The following is a 6,112-nucleotide window of genomic DNA, read 5'->3' as shown; positions in this document are numbered from 1 at the left end:
AAAATATTAAATGAAAGCACTGAATCAAAAGTTATCTGTGAGGAAATCAACTATATGAAAAGGCTGGATAATGGAGGAACATAGAAAAGAAAGATTCAACTTGAGAGAAAGAGTGGGTTCTGTAGAGTCAGGGCACTGTGATGTTAAAGAGAACCTTTCCTCTTTGCCTCTAACTTGCTGTGTGGCCTGGGGCAGTTCGTTTTCCTTCCCTGGCCTCCCATTGTCTTCATCTTTAAAATGAGGGAATCGCCCAGATTAAGGTTCATAAGCAGATGCCCAAGGGAGCTGTGCAGATAACATCAGTGGGCAGGTAGCACTGGGCTGGGCCACAGACAGTTTATCTAGTACAGGCTGCTGCTCAACCCCGTGTTGGCTGGTCTTCTCATCTTTTTTCAGGGGGAACAAGAAATCCAGGTCCTTATTGGAAATGCCTTGATTATTTCCATGTTCACCACTCATGGAAGGTGATTTAAAATCCGGTGGACTAACCAAAACTTGCCTGTGGGCTCTCGGCTCGCTGTGCCCCATTGGGCAAGCCTGTGGGTCAGCCATGGACGTGCTGTACCCCAGTTTTTCACAGACTTGAGTGGGGGAGTGAAGGGAGCAGGCGTTAGCAAAGCCCTTCTCTTACTCCTGAGCCGTTTCCCATTGCGTCCCGGGCAGACGTGGGACAGCTTTCAGTCACTGATGTATAGGAAAGAACGTCCGGGAGAGCTGCCTGCCTGGGAATATGAGTGGCTCCTTTTTGCTGATGGTCATACAAAGCATGCCCATTTGACAGAAGGAAAAGAAGTTGTTGGCAAGGCTGAACTTACGGGGACCCTGGGGCTTGGCTCTCATGGTTCTCAGCAGCATAGAAGCTGGCAGTGGAGCTCTGGACGCGGCAAAGCTAGTATTTTAGAGACTCCATGGTTGGTTTCGTTCACAGCCATGTTGAGACCCCAGGGGGATTAGGTACACTTTTGAAAAGAAGATTCTGTCCCTCACATCTGGGTGTAATCTACCTCACGTGGAGGTCTGCACGTGAGTTCAGCCTCGGCCTCTTAGGAGTGTAGCCAGAGTCACAGCTGGAATCGATTTGCAAGAGGGTAATGCTGAGAGTAAATTGTTTTTCCCTCTTCATCCAGCCTGAATTAAAATACAGCTTCAAAAGACAAATATTTTTAATTACAACTCTTTGTGCAGAGAGAAATGTGACAGATTACAAAATTTGAGACGTACGTGCCCGTCTGCTGCCTCCTCAGTGGTGGATGCCCCAGGTTCTCATCGGGCTGGCGTGCGCGTGCATAGCTTGAGCCCTCGATAGAGATGGGCGTCTCACCGGAGCCGTGTCCTGGATGGCTTTGGGGATGCTGGCTGTGTTCATAATGCCAGCTTTTATAAAGTGGAAAGCCAACTCATCTTTTAAAAAATAAAAATAGAGGTGTATGGCTGACCGAAGCACTAGGCCCTTTATTTCCTCTCCTTGAGTTAGGGGCGACCTTCCTCTCGCACTGACTCTTGCTGCCGTGGTCTCTCTGTAAATGGCTTCGTTTCATGCAGTTGCTAAGCCAATGGCCTGGAAACCCCATCTTTTTTCTTAATGTGCACTGGGTTTGTTGGGTAGCTCTGCCATTTGGTGGAAGCGCAGGGCTCCTCACCCCTCAAGTCAGCAAAGTGCCATGACAACTTAAGGCTCCAGGCAAGATGGGCCCCGTGCCAGCGAGGATTTCAGCAAGCTCTGTCTGCATCACGGGACCGCCCTCTTGGGCTGTCAGAAGAAGAACGACCTCCTCCCACGGAGGAGGGAGCCAGTCTTCGAACAGGAGCTACAGGAAGGCACCCATGTGCGCACTGCTTGCCGCAGTGGAAGGTGGAGAGGAGCGTTAAAGGGTAAAGCACTGCTGGTCACCTGTAAATTCATTCTGAGTAGTTTAAAAAGACATTTATTCTGATCACTGGAAAAAACACCTTAGTAAAGTTAGAACATAGATGATACGTGGGCCTTTTAAAAGTTTGTGGGTAAATTCCATTGTCTTTGGATTCCATTTTTCCATCGACGAGTTAAGCCCCTCTCTAGTATTTGTTCACAGACGAGTGATTACTTCTCTGCGTTTGTTGAACATCTTGGGGGAAAAGGCTTATCCATGGAAACAGTATTATTTTAACAGAGACATGGTCATTGCCTAGGTGCTTTTTGGCCTAACACAAGCAGCTAAGGATGCCGGACCCTGGCTGTACACATTGTTTTGGCCAGACCCAGCCAGCTCCTTGAGATTTCCCTTGGGAGCCTCAGGGTAGTCTTCCCACCATGGCTCTCCCAGCCCAGGCCCCTTGAGGGCATAGGCGCAGGAACCACTTGTCCTTGTCTGTAGGAAGGGGAGCCATTTCGGATCATTACTCTAGGATTTGGGGGTGGGGGGGGGAGACAAAGGGGCAAGGGGCTCCACCCCCTCTGCCTTTCGAGACACTGTCCCTTGACACGTCCTTCCTAGCTGGTTATTTAGCTGGTGCTTGCCATGGTGTATTAAAACTACGGAAACATTCTTGAGAATTACTCAGGGCCAGGGAGAGTGCTTAGTGAAAAGGGCAGGTTAGCATTCTTGACAAAAATGCCCCTTAACCATCTGTCTTGGCCAGTGTCTGGTCAGAGGTTCCCTGTGCCTGCTCCAGGTCAGCCCCTCCCACCCCCAGCAGCCTCATCAAGCCCCGTCAAGTTGTTTCCGTGTGCTTGAAGCCTTCCTCAGAACAACCTGTTTGCTTACAGTCTGACACGACACCCTGACCAGTGTCAACCCCTTAGTTTTATTGTAGCCCAGAGTCCAGCTACTTTACGCTTCCGGAATGTGCCCCATTAAAGTCTGTTCTTGCCGATTTAAGCCTGGCAAATTATCATTTCAGATGATAGAAGCTCCCAGTTTTATGGTATCCTCTTTCTCACATTGGGAACAGAAGTTGCCTCACTTAGACTTACTCCTTTGGTGAGAACGCTGCGGTGAAAAGGGCTGGTCTCGTCCCCCAGCCAGCCTCTGTACTGACATGGTACCACTGAGAGCTCCTGCTTCACTTGTTTGGTGCGTGTTGTGATCTAGGGGGAGTGAGGTGAGGTTTATAGTCAAATTGTGCAGTTGGGGAGGTGGGAGTGCATAAGTAAATTGTGGCGTGACTGTGGACCAAGAAGTCTCTCTAAGGAGGAGATGTTATCTCTGTGCATCATAGAAACATTCTTTTGACCCAAGAGTGATTGTGCTCACTATAACTCGTTTATCTCTCTCCATTAAAGCAGGTTCCCTCAAGTAGGCAACATGGGATTAGCCAAGCTCAAGTTATTACTTGTACTTGAAAATAATAAAGCTGCATTTCCTTAAAATAATATTCTGTAGTAAGGCCTTTCTTTTTGCCACTAGCCCGGGTGGAACTTCTCAAAAGTGTGTCTTTGGAAGTGAAAGGTCTGAGTGTTGGCTCCGTCCTTTCACTGTTGGTGCTTTCAGTGGCGTGCCCAATAATATAACAGCTTCCCAACGAGGCCCAGGGGGAACACAATTGATTTCAAAGTACCGTGACCTTGAGAGGTCAAATGGGCAGGGATCCCTTGAAATCCTCTTCCCCTCTCCTGCCCTGCCTCTCACATCCTCAGAGTCTCTTATTATTATATTTGTCAGGCTCGTTCTTAAATGTCCGCCATGAGGGTGAGACGAGCCCCGAATTTCAGCCTCACTTCACCAGCTGCTGTCAAGTGGATTCCGTTTCATAGCCGCCCAGGGTGGGTGTCAGCGCACAACTGTGCTCCATAGGCTGTGTCATGGCTGGTCTTTCCAGAAAGCCAGCGAAGGACAGTTCCGTGGCACACAGACCACAGCGCTCTGGGCTGTGATACGAAGGGTTGTGAGCACATCGGAGCACAGTGGTGGATGACCACACTGATTAGACATCTTGCAAGTGGGATGTCCCCATCTTTTGTGTGCATGTTTAACCCTACGCTCTGTTCTCTTGGTGGTGAAGATAATCTAACAACAACAACAACAAACAAAACCCGGAGGGGAGAAACTGTAGTGGTAGCTTCCGGCCTTGTGAAGACTGTTCTCTGTGGCCCTTGTGGCTGTGATCTGTGGGTCATAAAGCCCTTCTGGAGCCTGTGTGAGGGAAGTGCAGCCAGGGGCTCAGCATATCCCCATGATGCACACTCCTTGGGTCATGAAAACTGTGCCCTGATGTTAAGAAATATGACGGGGGAATCCAAAGTGTGGGTGAGGTCAGCACAACCTGATCAAGGTGAAGACGTCCAGAAGTACATGGTAAAAAGAGATAATTTTGGTAAATGCTTGCAAAATTTTGGTAAACGTTGCAACAGCAGTAAAAAAAAAAGCAAGATATGTGCAGTTGCAAAAGCCTATGTGGAGGCATGTACACATATAGGGAGGCATACATAGGTAAAGGCATACATATGTATACGTATATCTGTCGGCATATGTGTTTGTACACATAGGTGAGGGTAAATTAAAAAGCACCGCTACTAAGGTCCCATTCCTACGTGCATAGGCTTATTCCCAACAAAAGGTGTTTAAACCCCTCTGGGATCAGTGGAGGCCTACAGACAAGTTCTCTCTACAATAACGTTTGGTCTTACTGAGTTACCTTTTAAAAAAGTCCAGTCAAGCAGTAGCCTTGAAGTTGGAAAGATGGCAGAGGAAGAGCCAAGAACAAAGATCCCATTGGTTCCAGAAAATCTGAAAGCGAGGAAGGCTTATCAGGCTCTCAAAGCCACGCAGGCAAAGCAGGCTCGTTTGGAAGAGCAGCAGCAGAGCTAAGGGAAGGGGCTCCTGTGTAAGGGACTGGGATTGGCCTGCTTGATTCCTGGTCACAGCAGGAAGCCGCATTGGAGGACTAGAGGGGAAACCTTACTTCTCCTTACTTGGAAGTGCCCAAGGCCTTCTCTGTACGCATCCAAAAGATCAATGGGGGGATGCATTTTCTGGTGAAGAAGGCGATCTTGAGACTTTGAAGATGATTTTCAGTGGTGTCTTTGTCACAGTGACCCCTGTGACCCTAAAGGTGCTGTTTGTGGTGGAGCTGTGTGTGCTATGGGTATTTCCAAACCCAGAGTCCATCTGGGAAACCATCCTGAAACAAGGTCAAAGACAAGACCATGTGGCTGACTGGCAACACTGATGGAGCAGGACCTGGGGGAGTTTGGTGGCATTAGCTTGGAAGACCTCATTCATGAAATTGCCTTCCTGAGCAAGAATTTCCAGGTGGTCTCTCGGTTTCGCACCCTTTTCCATCTCTCTCTGGCCCCATCATGCTACTAAGTATGAAGTGGGCTTCCTTAAATGGGCTCACCTGGATATTGTGGGGAGCGCATCAACTCATCCGGCAGCTGAGCTAGACACACAGTTTCTCAGAGCACAGTGCCTGCTGGAGGCTCATGTTTCTGCTTTCTGAAAGATCATCGAGTGTCTTCAAAGAGACCCTTTTTTTCTGTCTCAGAAATTCGAGGGGAGAGACAGTGCATGGGGTGCATGTCAGTCACCTCAAGGAGAGATTCCAGTGGTTTCCTCTGGAAATTGGTGAAGGACTGGTAGTTGGCCTTGAGGAGGGAGTTTTGCAGCACCACATCTTCTGTCTGGGAGTTGATGCTGGTGAATACCCAATCGTGGGATACAGCTCTCCAAGTCCCCTCCAGCAGTGGACCAAGCTCAGGGACATACTTGACCCGGCCGTGCATAGGGCCTGGTCTTGGAAAGAACATGAAATAGCAATTACAAGTTGACAAGAAAAAAATCCGGAGTTGTATGAGCCTCTGATAAAACGACTGGAAAAAAAAAAAGAAAAAATCCGGTCTAAACTGGGTCCTGAGTGGATCTGCTGGGCCAATGAAGTTCAAGCAAGAGAAGTCAGCTCAGTAAGTTATGGCACCTTTTTTGAGGTCAAAAGGATAACCTTGATGGCTTTCTCTGGATGGATGATCACAAGGCCTTTTTACGGTGCCACTTGAAGAAAATGGAAAACTGCACTGGAGAGAAAAAGATCAGGATCATTATTACAATGAGCTTTTTTTTTTTAATCTTCGTAATCCATGTATTTATTCTTTGAAAGTAGCAAGCAAGGACTGTCCTGAGAATTTCATTGGGAA

The 6,112-nt window shown here is 48.2% G+C and overlaps 1 pseudogene; it reads left to right on the top strand.

Moving 5' to 3' along the window:
* The first annotated feature begins 4,655 nt into the window (after positions 1-4,655).
* Positions 4,656-5,360, top strand: LOC101662483 (annotated as a pseudogene).
* Positions 5,361-6,112: the final 752 nt, after the last annotated feature.

The sequence above is a fragment of the Echinops telfairi genome, unplaced genomic scaffold, assembly GCF_000313985.2.
Source record: "Echinops telfairi isolate 266 unplaced genomic scaffold, ASM31398v2 ScPeMD7_7410;HRSCAF=8448, whole genome shotgun sequence".
Classification (NCBI taxonomy): domain Eukaryota; kingdom Metazoa; phylum Chordata; class Mammalia; order Afrosoricida; family Tenrecidae; genus Echinops; species Echinops telfairi.
Note: the sequence above shows the minus strand (reverse complement) of the source record. Positions and strands in the feature narration are given on the sequence as shown.